At 42.5% G+C, this 15773-nt stretch overlaps 1 protein-coding gene across 2 annotated transcripts in view; it reads left to right on the forward strand.

The window, feature by feature from the left end:
* The window catches only part of coasy (CoA synthase), a 121451-nt gene that overhangs the window by 75542 nt on the left and 30136 nt on the right, over positions 1–15773 (forward strand). The window lies entirely within an intron of this gene.

The raw sequence follows: 15773 nt of genomic DNA on the forward strand, positions 1-15773 counted from the left end.
CTGAGTGAAGAAGTTTCTCCTCATCTCAGTTTTGAAAGAGCAGCCCCTTATTCTAAGATTATGCCCCCTAGTTCTAGTTTCACCCATCTTTGGGAACATCCTTACTGCATCCACCCGATCAAGACCCTTCACAATCTTATATGTTTCAATAAGATCGCCTCTCATTCTTCTGAACTCCAATGAGTAGAGTCCCAATCTACTCAACCTCTCCTCATATGTCCGCCCCCTCATCCCCGGGATTAACCGAGTGAACCTTCTTTGTACTGCCTCGAGAGCAAGTATGTCTTTTCTTAAGTATGGAGACCAAAACTGTATGCAGTATTCCAGGTGCGGTCTCACCAATACCTTATATAACTGCAGCAATACCTCCTTGTTTTTATATTCTATCCCCCTAGCAATAAAAGCCAACATTCCGTTGGCTTTCTTGATCACCTGCTGCACCTGCATACCAACTTTTTGATTTTCTTGCACTAGGACCCCCAGATCCCTTTGTACTGCAGTACTTTCCAGTCTCTCGCCATTAAGAAAATAACTTGCTCTCTGATTTTTCCTGCCAAAGTGCATAACCTCACATTTTCCAATATTATATTGCATCTGCCAAATCTCCGCCCACTCACCCAGCCTGTCTATATCCCCTTGCAGGTTTTTTATGTCCTCCTCACTCTCTACTTTCCCTCCCATCTTTGTATCATCTGCAAATTTTGATATGTTGCACTCGGTCCCCTCCTCCAAATCGTTAATATAGATTGTAAAGAGTTGGGGACCCAGCACCGACCCCTGTGGAACACCACTGGTTACTGGTTGCCAGTCCGAAAATGAACCATTTATCCCAACTCTCTGCTTCCTGTTTGATAACCAATCCTCCACCCATGCCAGAATATTACCCCCAATCCCGTGATTTTTTATCTTAAGTAATAATCTTTTATGTGGCACCTTGTCGAATGCCTTCTGGAAGTCTAAATACACTACGTCCACTGGTTCCCCTTTATCCACCCTATACGTTATATCCTCGAAGAACTCAAGCAAATTTGTCAGACATGACTTCCCCTTCATAAAGCCATGCTGACTTTGTCCTATTAAATTATGCTTATTTAAATGTTCCGTTACTGTCTCCTTAATAATAGACTCCAAAATTTTACCCACCACAGATGTTAAGCTAACTGGCCTATAATTTCCAGCCTTCTGCCTACTACCCTTTTTAAATAACGGTGTTACATTAGCAGTTTTCCAATCTGCCGGGACCTCTCCTGAGTCCAGGGAATTTTGGAAAACTATCACCAAAGCATCCACAATCCCTACTGCCACTTCCCTCAAGACCCTAGGATGGAAGCCATCAGGTCCAGGGGATTTATCCGCCTTGAGTCCCATTATTTTACTGAGTACCATCTCTTGAGTGATTTTAATCGTATTTAGCTCCTCCCCCCCGAGAGTCCCCTGTTTGTCCAGTGTTGGGATATTCTTAGTGTCCTCTACTGTAAAGACTGAAACAAAATATTTGTTCAGCATTTTTGCCATCTCCATGTTTCCCACCATTAATTTCCCGGTCTCATCCTCTAAGGGACCTATGTTTGCCTTAGCCACCCTTTTTCTTTTTATATAACTATAGAAACTCTTGCTATCTGTTTTTATATTTTTTGCTAATTTCTTTTCATAATCTAACTTCCCTTTCTTAATCAATCCTTTAGTTACTTTTTGCTGTCTTTTGAAGAATTCCCAATCTTCTATCCTCCCACTAAGTTTGGCTACCTTATATGTCCTTGTTTTTAGTCGGATACTATCCTTGATTTCTTTACTTAGCCACGGGTGGCTGTCATTTCTTTTACACCCTTTTTTCCTCAGTGGAATATATTTATTTTGAAAGTTGTAAAATAACTCCCTAAATGAACACCACTGCTCATGTACCGTCTTACCCTTTAATCTATTTTCCCAGTCCACTTTAATCAATTCCGCTCTCATACCATCATAGTCTCCTTTATTCAAGCTCAGTACGCTTGTTTGAAAATCAACCTTCTCACCCTCTAATTGGATATGGAATTCAACCATGTTGTGGTCGCTCGTTCCAAGGGGATCCTTAACTAGGACATTATTAATTAATCCTGACTCATTACACAGGACCAGGTCCAAGGTTGCCTGCCCCCTTGTAGGATCAGTTACATACTGCTCAAGAAATCCATCCCTGATGCACTCAATGAACTCGTCCTCAAGGCTGCTCTGCCCAATTTGATTTGTCCAGTTAATATGATAATTAAAATCCCCCATAATTATGGCTGTTCCCTTATTACATGCCCCGACTATCTCCTGATTAATACTTCTTCCAGCAGAGTTGCAACTATTAGGAGGCCTATATACTACGCCCACTAATGTTTTTTTTCCCTTATTATTCCTTATCTCCACCCAAACTGTTTCATTATCTTGATGCTTTGTCCCAATATCATTTCTCTGTATTACAGTGATTCCTTCCTTTATTAACATAGCCACCCCACCTCCCCTTCCTTCCTGCCTGTCCTTCCTGATTGTTAAATACCCTGGCATATTTAATTCCCAGTCGTTGTCACCCTGCAGCCATGTTTCTGTAATGGCCACAAGATCATACCCATACGTAGTTATTTGTGCCGTTAACTCGTCCATTTTATAGACAGGCTGGGTGAGTGGGCGGAGATTTGGCAGATGCAATATAATATTGGAAAATGTGAGGTTATGCACTTTGGCAGGAAAAATCAGAGAGCAAGTTATTTTCTTAATGGCGAGAGACTGGAAAGTACTGCAGTACAAAGGGATCTGGGGGTCCTAGTGCAAGAAAATCAAAAAGTTGGTATGCAGGTGCAGCAGGTGATCAAGAAAGCCAACGGAATGTTGGCTTTTATTGCTCGGGGGATAGAATATAAAAACAAGGAGGTATTGCTGCAGTTATATAAGGTATTGGTGAGACCGCACCTGGAATACTGCATACAGTTTTGGTCTCCATACTTAAGAAAAGACATACTTGCTCTCGAGGCAGTACAAAGAAGGTTCACTCGGTTAATCCCGGGGATGAGGGGGCGGACATATGAGGAGAGGTTGAGTAGATTGGGACTCTACTCATTGGAGTTCAGAAGAATGAGAGGCGATCTTATTGAAACATATAAGATTGTGAAGGGTCTTGATCGGGTGGATGCAGTAAGGATGTTCCCAAAGATGGGTGAAACTAGAACTAGGGGGCATAATCTTAGAATAAGGGGCTGCTCTTTCAAAACTGAGATGAGGAGAAACTTCTTCACTCAGAGGGTGGTAGGTCTGTGGAATTTGCTGCCCCAGGAAGCTGTGGAAGCTACATCATTAGATAAATTTAAAACAGAAATAGACAGTTTCCTAGAAGTAAAGGGAATTAGGGGTTATGGGGAGCGGGCAGGAAATTGGACATGAAGCTGAGTTCGGATCGGTCAATGCCCTGTGGGTGGCGGAGAGGGCCCAGGGGCTATGTGGCCGGGTCCTGCTCCGACTTCTTGTGTTCTTTAGATTTGTGGTTGGGATCAGATCAGCCATGATCTTATTGAATGGCGGAGCAGGCTCGAGGGGCCGATTGGCCTACTCCTGCTCCAATTTCTTATGTTCTTATGTTCTTATGAATGCTACGTGCATTCAGATAAAGAACTTTCAAATCTGTTTTGTGACGCTTAGTTCCTGCTTTTTCCTTTTTTAACACTTTACCTATTACTCCATACCTTCTGTCCCTTCCTGTTACGCTTTCCTCTCTCTCCCTGCTCAGGTTCCCAACCCCCTGCCACTTTAGTTTAAACCCTCCCCAACAGCACTAGCAAACACTCCTCCTAGGACAGCGGTCCCGGCCCTGCCCAGGTGCAGACCGTCCGGTTTGTACTGGTCCCACCTCCCCCAGAACCGTTTCCAGTGTCCCAGGAATTTGAATCCCTCCCCCTTGCACCATTCCTCTAGCCACGTATTCATTTGAAATATCCTCCTATTTCTACTCTGACTAGCACGTGGCACTGGCAGCAATCCTGAGATTACTACCTTTGAGGTCCTATTTTTTAATTTACCTCCTAACTCCCTATATTCTGCTTTTAGGACCTCATCCCCTTTTTTACCTATATCGTTGGTGCCTATGTGCACCACGACAGCTGGCTGTTCGCCCTCCCCCTCCAAAATGTTCTGTAGCCGCTCCGAGACATCCTTGATCCTTGCACCAGGGAGGCAACACACCATCCTGGAGTCTCGGTTGCGGCCGCAGAAACGCCTGTCTATTCCCCTTACAATTGAGTCCCCTATCACTATAGCTCTGCCACTCTTTTTCCTCCCAGCCTGTGCAGCAGAGCTACCCGTGGTGCCAGGAAGTTGGCTGCTGCTGCCTTCCCCTGATAAGTCATCCCCCCCAACAGCATCCAAAGTGGCATATCTGTTTGAGAGGGGGATGGACACAGGGGACCCCTGCACTACCTGCCTGCATCTCTTACTCTTCCTGGTGGTCACCCATTCACTTCCTGCCTGTATACCCTTTACCTGCGGTGTGACCAACTCGCTAAACGTGCTATCCACGAGTTTCTCTGCATCGCGGATGCTCCACAGTGAGTCCACCCGCAGCTCCAGCTCCGAGATACGATCGGTCAGTAGCTGCAGGTGGACACACTTCCCGCACACATGGTCGGCAGGGACACTGGTAGTGTCCATGACTTCCCACATCTTGCAGGAGGAGCATATCACGGGTGCGAGGTCTGCTGCCATGACTTGCCTTAGCTGAGTTACCACTTTTAAATTACGTTGAAATTAGAAAATGTTAACTATACTAGGGACCTAGGTTCACTAAAAAAAAAACACTATCTGCTATAAAACCTGCAGATCTTCCCTTTCTTATTACTTTACTTACAGTAAAATGGTAGAAATACTCACCTGAACCTACTCACCAATCAGCTGCCTCCCCTGTGCCGTGTCACTTTCTGACTGGTGACGTCACCCCGAACTGCCGCTGGTCTCAGAGTCTCGCTCTCAGAGTAAGCTCTGGTCTCGCTCTCTCCGCGCTGTTTATATCTCCGCTCTGGTCTCGCTCTCTCCGCGCTGTTTATATCCCCGCTCTGGTCTCGCTCTCTCCGCGCTGTTTATATCCCCGCTCTGGTCTCGCTCTCTCCCGCCGCTCACCGACTGGACTCTCGCTCTCTCCGCGCTGTTTTTATCCCCGCTCTGTGAAGACAGATACAAAATATCTGTTAAATTCCTCTGTCATTTCCTTTTTTTCCATTATTATTTCCCCAATCTCATCCTTTAAGGGACCAATGTTTACTTTAGCTACCCTCTTCCTTTTTATATACTTGTAGAAGCTTTTACTGTCAGTTTTTATATTTCTTGCTAGTTTACTCTCATAATTTATTTTCTCCCTCTTCATTATTCTTTTAGTCATCCTTTGCTGGTTTTTAAAGTTTTCCCAATCTTTGGGGTTGAGACTAGAGATGGAGTCCAGGATTCATAAAGCTAATGGAATAGAAGCAGAAGATTTAGTTGAGATAAATTGTGGGAAAATATTATCAGTTGAGAAAGGGAAAGAAAAAAGCTTTGAGATAGTGAGAGATTAAAAAAACCACTGTTGTAGCAGAAACAAGGAACTTCAAAAAAAATTAAATGAGAAAAAAATGAAACAGAATAATGATCAACGTTCCAAATAATTGGAGTTGGGATTGGGGTTGGGGAGTGGTATGTAAGTGAATGCACAAAACAATTCAAAACAAAATTGGAGATTTAGAAGCATTAATAACAATGGAGGGATATGATTTAACATTATAACTCAGATGTAGCTTAGGTTTGAACAGGCCTAGTAACTTATATTCCTAGTTACAACATTTTAGCAGAAATTGGCTGGCTGTGTTAATGAAGGATTCTGTCACACAGCTAGAATGTAAAGATGTCCTAGGGGATTACGTTAAGATAGAATCCATATGGACAGAGTTAAGAAATGGAAAGGGAAATGGTACAATTCTCTGTGCATTACAGGCCACCAAACTGGAGACAAGATAGAGGTGTGAATCTATAGGCAGTTCAGAGAGTTATGCAAGAACAATAGGGCAATAATCTTGGCTGATATTAACTTTCCCTAGATAACCTGGGATAAAGGTAATAATGTATAGGTAAACTGGGGAACACATTTTAGAAAGAACCCAGACTGCTGCCTAGATCAGTGTATTTCTAGTCTAACAAGGAAAGAAGCGCTGCTTGATTTAGTTCTGGGAAATGAAATGGGGCAAATAACTGACCTGCGAATAGGAGTGACATTTGAGAAATAGCGATCACAACATAATTGGGTTCAATGTAAGAATAGAAAAGAATAATAGAGTCAAAGAAAAAAGTGCTGAACACTTAAGTGAGGTAGAAAGAGACCTGGCTGTGGACCAGTTATAATGGGGAATAAGGAAATGGTAGAAATTAAACAAATATTTTGTATCTGTCTTCACAGTAGAAGACACAAAAAACATACCAGAAATAGTGGGGAACCAAGGGTCTAATGAAAGTGAAGAACTTAAAGTAATTTAATATTAGTAAAGAAAAAGTACTAGAGAAATTAATGGGACTAAAAGCTGACAAATCCCATGAACCTGATAGCCTACATCCTAGAGTTCTAAAAGAGGTGGTTGCGGAGATAGTGGATGCATTGGTTGTGATCTTCCAAAATTCCCTAGATTCTAGAATGGTCCCAGTGGATTGGAAGGTAGTAAATGTAACCCTGCTATTCAAAGGAGGGAGAGAGAAAACAGGGAACTACAGGCCAGTTAGCCTGACATCAGTCGTCGGGAAAATGCTGGGCTCCATTATTAAGGACATGGTAAGGGCGCACTTAGAAAATCATCATATGATTAGGCAGAGTCAATATGGTTTTATGAATGGGAAATCGTGTTTGACAAATTTATTAGAGTTTTTTGAGGGTGTAACTGGCAGGGTAGATAAAGGAGAACCAGTGGATGTAGTATATTTGGATTTTCAAAAGGCATTCGATAAGGTGCCACACAAAAGGTTGTTACTCAAGATAAGGGCTCATGGGGTTGGGGGTAATATATTAGCATGGATAGAGGATTGGTTAATGGACAGAAAACAGAGAGTAGGAATAAACAGGTCATTTTCAGGTTGGCAGGCTGTAACTAGTGGGATTCCGCAAGGATCAGTGCTTGGGCCTCAGCTATTTACAATCTATATTAATGACTTAGATGAAGGGACCAATGTAATGTATCCAAGTTTGCTGACGATACAAAGCTAGGTGGGAAAGTAAGCAGTGAGGAGGGCACAAAGAGTCTGCAAAGGGATATAGACAGGTTAAGTGAGTGGGCAAGAAGGTGGCAGATGGAGTATAATGTGGGGAAATGTAAGGTTAATAGAAAAACATAATATTTTTTAAATGGTGAGAAACTATTAAATGTTGGTGTTCAGAGGGATTTGTGTGTCCTTGTACACGAAACACAAAGTTAACATGCAGGTACAGTAAGCAATTAGGAAGGCAAATAGTATGTTGGCCTTTATTGCCAGGGGGTTGGAGTATAAGAGTAAGGAAGTCTGGCTGCAGTTGTACAGGGCTTTGGTGAGACCTCACCTGGAGTACTCTGTACAGTTTTGGTCTCCTTATCTAAGGAAGGATATACTTGCCTTAGAGGTGGTGCAATGAAGGTTCACTAGATTGATTCCTGGGATGAGAGGGTTGTCCTGTGAGGGGAGATTGGATAGAATGGGCCTATACTCTCTGGAGTTTAGAAGAATAAGAGGTGATCTCATTGAAACATATAAGATTCTGAGAGGGCTAGACGGGGTAGATGCTGATAGGCTGTTTCACCTGACTGGAGAACTAGGGGTCATTGTCTCAGGATAAGGGGTCGGTCATTTAGGACTGAGATGAGAAATTTCTTCACTCAGAGGGTTGTGAAGCATTAAAAATCTCTACCCCAGAGGACTGTGGATGCTGAGTTATTGAGTATATTCAAGACTGAGATCGATAAATTTTTGGACTCTAAGGAAATCAAGAGATATGGGAATCGGGCAGTAAGGTAGAGTTGAGGTCGAAGATCAGCCATGATCTTATTGAATGGCAGAGCAGGCTCGAAGGGCCGTATGGCCTACTCCTTCTCCTATTTCTTACGTTCTGGCCCAAATTAACTAGGCAAAAACATGAGCAAATAGTTGACTGATCAGCTGTGGGAAATCTTCAAATATGAGATGGATAGAGTACAAAATAAATATACCCCCTTTCACTTTATAAGAATATATCAAATAAGTGTTCTATGGGGAAATAGATTAAAACCAGAGGAAGATATGGAGCATTTCTTACAAATAACTGTAGAAAAGCCTTGTTTCTAATTTTTTTTAAATCAGAACTCAAGGTGAATAAGTCACTGGGTGCTGATGGCTGCACGCCCAGGCTTATGAAAGGAGTCAGAGAGGAGATAAGAGGATCTGACCACAATTCTTCAATCCTGAAATATGCAAATTATGCTGTGGAACTGGAAAGCAATCAATGCTTAAGAAGAGAGAGAAGGATAAACTTGGTATCTATAGACCAGTTAGTCTAATGTCAGTTCTGGGCAAACTGTTAGTTCATGATCCGAGATAAAATTATTGAGCATTTAGAAATGCATATGTTAATCAAAGACAGCCAGCATGGATTTGTTAAGAACATAAGAAATAGGAGCAGGAGTAAGCCAATCGGCCCCTCGAGCCTGCTCCGCCATTCAATAAGATCATGGCTGATCTGATCCTAACCTCAAATCTAAATTCATGTCCAATTTCCTGCCCGCTCCCCGTAACCCCTAATTCCCTTTACTTCTAGGAAACTGTCTATTTCTGTTTTAAATTTATTTAATGATGTAGCTTCCACAGCTTCCTGGGGCAGCAAATTCCACAGACCTACTACCCTCTGAGTGAAGAAGTTTCTCCTCATCTCAGTTTTGAAAGAGCAGCCCCTTATTCTAAGATTATGCCCCCTAGTTCTAGATGTCTTGTTTGACAAATTTAATTGAGATTTCTTGAAGTAATCGATTGGATAAAGGGCATACAGTAGATGTACATTAATGGATTTTCAGAAGGTTGGTTGGTGGCCAGGAAACAAATGGGTAAATCGGTGTTGCTCGGATTGGAGAAGGGTTGAAAGTGGTGACCCCAGGCACAATGCTGGGTCCAGCTTTGTTCGCGCTGTATATGTAGGTGATTTGGACTTGGGTATAGGTAACACTATGTCGAAATTTGCTGTTGATACATGGGTTAGGGTACATTTAGAGTACTGTGTGAAGTTTTGGTTGTCACATTATAGAAAGGACGTTAAAGTCATAGTGTACAGTGTAGATTCACCAGGATGGTTGTCAGCCATGGCTCAGTGCACCTCTGAGTCAGAAGGTTGTGGGTTCACATCCCACTCCAGAGACTTGACCACATAATCTAGGCTGACACTTCAGCGCGGTACTGAGGGAGAACTGCACTGTCAGAGAGGCCGTCTTTCAGATGAGACATCAAATCGAGGCCCCGTCTGCCCTCTCAGGTGGACAAAAGATTCCATGGCACTATTTGAAGGAGGTCAGGGGAGTTCTCCCCGGTGTCCTGGCCAATATTTATCCCTCAACCAACGTCACTTTTAAGAAAAAAACAGATTATCTGGTCATTATTACATTGGTGTTTGTGGGACCTTGCTGTGCTCAAACCGGCTGCTGCGCTTCCTACGTGACAAGAGTGCCCACACTTCAAAAGTACTTAGTTGGCTGGAAAGTGCTTTGGGACATCCTAAGGTCGTGAAAGGCGCTATATGTATTGTCTATTGTTATGGGGAGAGATTTGAGATAAGGAGACTCTTCCCACTGGAGCAGAGAAGGCTAAGAGGAGATTTAATAAGGTTTTTAAAATCATGAAGGGTTTTGATGAGTAAATAGGGAAATCTATTTCCTGTGGTTGGGGAGTTGGTGACAATGGGTCATGAACTTAAAATAGTCACTAATGGAATGAAGAGATGGGTTAGGAGAAATATCTTTATCCAGAGGATTGTTGGAACATGGAATGGTTTGTCTCAGGGTTGAGGCAAAAGCGATTGCATCTTCTAAGGGAAACATGGATAATTAGTTCAAGCAGAGGAAGATACATGGCTATGAGGAGAGAGTGAGCAGTTTAGTTTTGAATTGCTCTAGCAAAGAGCTGGCAGAGATGGGTCTAATGGTTATCTTCTATGATTCTATTGCATAGATGATGAAGAGATGTATGTTAGCAAAGATGGGATTGCAAATGGATTTGGGTATGATGATTAACCATTCACTGAAAGTTTCTGATCAGTATGAAGCTGCTCTCAGCAATGCCATTGAAGTATTGGGATGTACCTTGGGGGCATTTGATTATAAGCCTTAAAAGTTATCCAAACTTGTATAGAGAATTGCTGAAGATACATTTAGTATATTGTGTAAGATTTTGGTCACCCAAAAGGACATTAGTTCATTGGACAGGGTTCAAGAGAATAACAACAAGGATGATTCTGAGAACTCTTTGAAGATGTGCCAATGATGGGCTGAAAGTTATCAGAGCACAGTCCAGTAATGTAACTGAACCTGTATTATAACCTTGCCTTCATGGTAACAGTGCTCCCTGAATGAAGGGATGATCCAGGTGAGATGCTGAGAGGTGTGCTGCAGACTAGGGCTGCCTACACACTATTTTGAGTTCCACAAATAGACACACAAAAAAGCTGCTTCATCAGAGGAGGTGGAAATGGAGCAGAAGCATCAAAACCAGTAGGCTTCATGTAAGTTTATCCCCGTTTAATATTCTACTCCACTGCTGCATAGAAACACAGAATGTTTTAGCAAAGGAGGAAGCCATTTCACATTTCTTGCCTGTGCTGAATTTAGGGGGATTGGGGGCTGATTTTACACATTCCTATTTTTCTGCTTTCTCCTCGTATCATCTTGAATTCTCCTTTAAGTAATTGTCCAAAACCTTTTTGAACGCTGAAAATGATGTAACATTGATCACACTTATTGGCAAAGCATTCCATATTCCAATAACTCTATGAAAGTTTCCTCTAATCGCCTGCTTTGTGTATTTTGTGCTTATCTTGAGAGCATGACCTCATGCCTTCGATTTACTCAGCAGTGGAAATAATCTATGTTTAGTTTGTCTATTTCTCTTATCATTTGAATACATCTATCAAATCTCTCCTCCAAATTTTCTCTGTTTGAGAGATAACAGCCCTGGTTGATCTAACCTTTCCTTGCAAGTCAGACCCTAGTCTCTGATATCCAGATTAATCTGTGTTGCACATTCTCCAGGGCTGTTATATCTGTCCTATAGTGAGGAGTCCAAAATGTAAAACAATATTCCAGACATGGCCTAACCATCATTTTGTACAAAATCATCATGACCTCCATTTTTGTATATAAATCCCAAAATCTCATTTGCTACCTTAATGACTCTTCTTTAAACTTGTTCATTCACTTTTAAGATTTTGTTTAGTTTCATACCTAGATTTTTTGCTCCTCTACTGCATTGAGAAATTAACATTTAAGGTATTTTTCTGTTCTTTTTTCATTTCCCCAAATGTATTATCTTCTTTTTTCAGCATGAAATTGCATCTGCCACTCAACTGTCCATCCTCCTAACTCTGTTTGGGTCCTCCTATAGTCTGTTGCGTTCTTTCTGGCAGTCTGCTACTCCCCCAAATTTGATATCAGCAAACTTCGATATCTAAGTCCAGATCACTTATAGATAAAGTGTTCCTAATGCCAGTCTCTGGAGCACTGCACCAGCCGCTGCTGGTTTGAGAAACGTCCACTGACTGCAATCTTTTGCTTTCAGTCATTTAGCGATCTCCATGCTGCTTTCCTATTTATACCGTGGTCCCTAATTTTCTCAACCAATTGTTTATGTGATGCTTTATCAACTACTTTCTTGAAGTCCATATAAATCTACATCTGCCACATCTCCCTGTCTTCCAATTTTCTCAAAATTCTATCAGATTAGTCAAACATGACTTTCCCTCCACAAATCCATGTTGACTATCTCTGATCAATCCTTGCCCTTCTAAGTATTCATGTATTTTATCTATCATTATGGTCTCCAGTAATTTTCCTACTACAGTTGTAAGGCTGACCAATGGATTACATAGAATTACATAATGTTTAGCACAGAAATAGGCCATTCAACCCAACTGGTCTATGCTGGTGTTTATGCTTCACTCGAGCCTCCTCCCTCCCTAATTCATCTCACCCTATCAGCATATCCTTCTATTCCTTTCTCCCTCATGTGTTTATCTAGCTTCCCCATAAATGTATCTATGCTAGTTGCCTCAACTATTCCTTGTGGAAGTTTCTCCTGAATTCCCTATTGGATTTATTAGTGACTATCTTATATTTATGGCCCCAGTTGCCTACTTTGTGTCTCAGCCCCTTTTTGAGCAGAGGTGTGAGATTTGCCACTTTTGGCACAACTCCATCACTAATGAATTTTGAAAAATTATGGTTAGCCCCTGCACTACTTCCTCACTAACCTCCTTCAGTATTCTGGAGAGCAAGCCATCTGTTCTGGGACACACCAGTTTGTGGCACCCTCATCCCCTTTAGAACTATTTTCTTATTGCATACGTTGGTTGCCCTTTCACTTCCTCATCTGCAAACCTTAAAAAGCTTCTTTCACTCTCTCTAAACACTGAAGAAAAGTATTTGTTGAGCAATTCTGTCATTTTCTTACCTGCCATAAGAATGGGATATTATGTGCAGGTTTGGACTTTTCACTATAGGAGGCATATAATAGTATTGGAGGAAGTGCAGCACAGATTTACTGGATCATACCAGGTACATTTTTGACTGGGCCCTCCTAAATGATTCTCTTAATGTGTTCATACAAACTGTGGCTATTTTCCTTTTTGTTGACCTAATTTTTTTTCATACTCCTAGTTGGCTCTCCTTATATCTTCTTTTGTTTCTGTGTAGACTATGGTATTTCTTATGCTCTTGTGTATCACTAGCTTTAGTTTTGTCATATGCCTTTTTGACCTTTATTTTAACTCAATCTAGCTTTCATCTAAGAAACCCTAACCCTAGACATAGCCTCTTTTTGTCCCTAGATTGTGCTGTACTATTCTCACACTTAAATATTTCCCACTGTTGCTGCACAGTTTTACCAGTTAACTTTTCCTTTCAATTTACGCAAGCTTAAGTCCTCATTAATTTTTCTCCAGTTTGCTCTTTTCCAAACAGTCAACTTTGTTTTTGTCATCTCTATTTTAACATTAAAGCTAATTTATTTCTGATATTTCTACAACCTTCATTATTCCTTAGTTCAACCCATAGAGACTATCTGTATATTATTACTTACAGTAGCTTTTCTTTCTAAAGCTGAAACTTCTTCCTTCCTGGTCTCCATGCTAGCTGATATTGTAAATGGTTCCATCTCTTCAGGTACCGTCCCCCTCCTTTTCAAATCTGTTGTCATCAGCCCCTCCTTTTTAAAAAAAAAACCCTTGACCCCTCTCTTTGTAAACTACCGCCCCAACTCCAACCCCCCTTTCCTCTCAAGTCCTTAAATGCATTGTCGGCTCCCAAATTCATTACCACCTTTCCCGCAACTCCACGTTTGAACCGCTCCAGTGACGTTTCCAACCTTGCCACAGCACTGAAACGGCCCTTATTAAAGTCACAAATAACATCCTGTGTCACTGTGTCCATGGTGAACTATCTCTCTTCATCCTTCTTGACCTGTCTGCAGCCTTTGACACGGTTGACCACACCATCCTCCAACAATGCCTCTCCTCCTTTGTCCAGCTGGGTGGGACTGCCCTCACCTGGTTCCACTCTTATCTATCCAGTTGTACCCAGAGAATCTCCTGCAATGGCTTCTCTTCCTGCCCCCATACTACTACCTCTGGAGTCCCAAAGGATCTTCCTTGGCCCCCTCCTACTTCTCAACTACATACTGCCCCTCAGCAACATGGCCTGAAGACAAGATGTCGGGTTCCACATCTACGCTGACAACACCCAGCTCATCCTCACCACCACCTCTTTCGACCCCTCCACTGTCTCTGATGTGTCACACCGCTTGCCCGACACCCAATCCTGGATGAGCTGTAATTTCCTCCAATTAAACATTGCGAAGACAAAAGCTGTCGTCTTTGGTCCCCACCACAAACTCCGTTCCCCAGTCACCGATTCTATGCCCCTCCTTGGCCACACTCTCGGGCTGAACCAGAGTGTTCGCAATCTTGGCATCCTAAGTTAAGCTTCCGAACCTCTTCATCACAAAGACCATTTACTTCACTTACATAACGTCCCCCATCTCCGCCCCTGCCTCAACTTAACTGCTGCTGAAACCCGCATTCATGCCTTTGTTCCCTCCAGACTCAACTATTTCAATGCTCTCCTGCCCGTCCCCCCATCTTCCACCCTCTATAAACTTGAGCTCATCAAGTTTGAGCTGCCCCTATCGTAACTCGCACCAAATTCCGCTCCCCCGGCACCCCTGTGCTCACTGACCTACTTTGGCTCCCAGTCCACCAACGTCTTGATTTTAAAATTCTCATCCTCGTGTTAAAATCCCTCCATGGCCTCGCTCCTCCCTATCTCTGTAACCTCCTCCAACCCTCCAAGTACTCCGTGTTCCTCCAACTCTGGCCTTTTGTGCATCCCCCACTCCCTTTGCCCCATCATAGGAACGTAGGAACAGGAGTAGGCTATTCAGCCCCTCGCGCCCGCTCCGCCATGTGATAAGATCATGGCTGATCTGTGATCTAACACCATATACCTGCCTTTGGCCCATATCCCTTAATACCTTTGGTTGCCAAAAAGCTATCGATCTCAGATTTAAAATTAGCAATTGAGCTAGTATCAATTGCTGTTTGTGGAAGAGAGTTCCAAACTTCTACCACCCATTGTGTGCAGAAGTATTTTCTAATCTCACTCCTGAAAGGTCTGGCTCTAATTTTTAGACTGTGCCCCCTTCTAAAATCCCCAACCAGCGGAAATAGTTTCTCTCTATCCACCCTATCTGTTCCCCTTAATATCTTATAAACTTCGATCAGATCACCCCTTAACCTTCTAAACTCGAGAGAATACAACCCCAATTTGTGTAATCTCTCCTCGTAACTTAACCCTTGAAGTCCGGGTATCATTCTAGTAAACCTATGCTGCACTCCCTCCAAGGCCAATATGTCCTTCCGAAGGTGCGGTGCCCAGAACTGCTCACAGTACTCCAGGTGCGGTCTAACCAGGGTTTTGTACAGCTGCAGCATAACTTCTGCCCCCTTGTACTCTAGTCCTCTAGATATAAAGGCCAACATTCCATGAGCCGCCTTGATTATTTTCTGCACCTGTTCATGACACTTCAATGATCTATGTACCTGCACCCCTAAGTCCCTTTGGACATCCACTGTCTTTAACTTTTTACCATTTAGAAAGTACCCTGTTCTATCCTTTTTTGGTCCAAAGTGGATGACCTCACATTTGTCCACATTGAATTCCATTTGCCACAGTTTTGCCCATTCACCTAATCTATCAATATCCCTTTGTAATTTTCTGTTTTCATCTACACTGCTTACAATGCCACCAATCTTTGTGTCATCGGCAAACTTAGATATGAGACTTTCTATGCCTTCATCTAAGTTGTTAATAAATATTGTGAATAATTGAGGCCCCAAGACAGATCCCTGCGGGACTCCACTAGTCACATCCTGCCAATGTGAGTACCTACCCATTATCCCTACTCTCTGCCGCCTTTCGCTCAGCCAACTTCCTAACCAAGTCCGTACTTTTCCCTCGATTCCATGGGCTTCTATCTTAGCTAACGGTCTCTTA

The sequence above is a fragment of the Heptranchias perlo genome, chromosome 30 (assembly GCF_035084215.1).
Source record: "Heptranchias perlo isolate sHepPer1 chromosome 30, sHepPer1.hap1, whole genome shotgun sequence".
NCBI classification, from domain to species: domain Eukaryota; kingdom Metazoa; phylum Chordata; class Chondrichthyes; order Hexanchiformes; family Hexanchidae; genus Heptranchias; species Heptranchias perlo.